Raw genomic sequence first — 1,407 nt, 5'->3', positions numbered from 1 at the left:
TCGTGTCTGACTCTTTGCAGCCCTGTGGATTGTAGCCTACCAGGCTCCTCTGTCCATGGAATTTTCCAGGCAAAAGTACTGGAGTGGGTTGCCATTTCCTTCTCCAGAAGATCTTCCCGACACAGGAATCAAACCCGTGTCTCCTGTGTCTTCTGCCCTGCAGTCGGATTCTTTACCTGCTGCCCCATCTTCATGCTTAATTTGGGCCTTAGGGGGACTGATAAATGCAGCCCCCAGGTCTCCACCCAGGGTGGAGTGGGGATAGGGTGGGGCACCCGGTCCCTAACCGCCCTCCTGCCGCAGTGATGGGAGGGACTGCGCACTCGTGTGGCAGAAGCCGCGATCCCCGCGGCCCTCCGAGTGGCAGCGACTCCTGCAGCGGCGCTGGTAAGTTCTAGCACAAACTGCGCCCGGCCGGGCTCCTGGAGGAGGTGGGCGCCGCGGGGACGGGTGCGTGGACTCCCCTAACGAGCCCTCTGACATGTGCAAGGGACTTAAGCACCTCATCTGTAAAATGGGCTTTACCTTAGTGTCGGCCCCATAGAGGGGCTGTGATGGTTAAATGGGCGTGTGTGTAAAGCGCTCCGCCCCAGTGGGCACACTGGAGGAGCCCAACCAATGGGAACAGGCAGCCACTACTGTGACGGCCTACTCAGCGTTCATATCCACGTTCTAAAGTGAGGGTGCTAGTCCCCCCTCGTTTGAATTTCAAACGAGGAAATGCAAGTCAAAGCGATTTTTGAAGGCGGTTTGGGCTCCAAAATCACTGCGGACAGTGACCACAGCCATGAAAGTAAACAATGCTTGCTCCTTGGAAGAAAAGCTATGACCAATCTAGACAGCATATTAAATAGCAGAGACATTACTTTGCTGACATAGGTCCGTCTAGTCATAGCTATGGTTTTCCCAGTAGTCGTGTATGGATGTGAGAGTTGGACCATAGAGAAAGTTGAGCGTGGAAGAATTGATGCTTCTGAACTGTGTTGGAGAAGATTCTTGAGAGTCCCTTGGACTGCAAGGAGATTAAACCAGTCAATCCTAAAGGAAATCAGTTCTGAATATTCATTCATTAGAAGGGATGATGCTGAAGCTGAAGCTCCAATACTTAAGCCACCTGATGCGAAGAACTGACTCATTGGAAAAGACCCTGATGCTGGGAAAGACTGAAGACAGGAGGAGAAGGGGTTGACAGAGGATGAGATGGTTGGATGGCATCACCAACTCAATGGACATGAGTCTGAGCAAGCTTCGGGAGACAGTGATGGACAGGGAAGCCTGGTGTGCTGCATGCAGTCCTTGGGGTCGCAAAGAGTCGGACACGAGTGAGCAACTGAACAAGGGCCCTGGTGCGGAAGGAGATCTGTCCATCCCAGGAGGCATCATGACAGGCGGGGCTCCGGGCCCTGG

The 1,407-nt window shown here is 53.6% G+C and overlaps 1 protein-coding gene across 1 annotated transcript in view; it reads left to right on the top strand.

The window, feature by feature from the left end:
* RSG1 (REM2 and RAB-like small GTPase 1) overlaps positions 1 to 1,407 on the top strand; it is an 11,794-nt gene that overhangs the window by 8,132 nt on the left and 2,255 nt on the right. The window lies entirely within an intron of this gene.

This window comes from Bison bison, unplaced genomic scaffold, assembly GCF_000754665.1.
Source record: "Bison bison bison isolate TAMUID 2011002044 unplaced genomic scaffold, Bison_UMD1.0 scf7180017846340, whole genome shotgun sequence".
NCBI lineage: Eukaryota > Metazoa > Chordata > Mammalia > Artiodactyla > Bovidae > Bison > Bison bison.
Note: the sequence above shows the minus strand (reverse complement) of the source record. Positions and strands in the feature narration are given on the sequence as shown.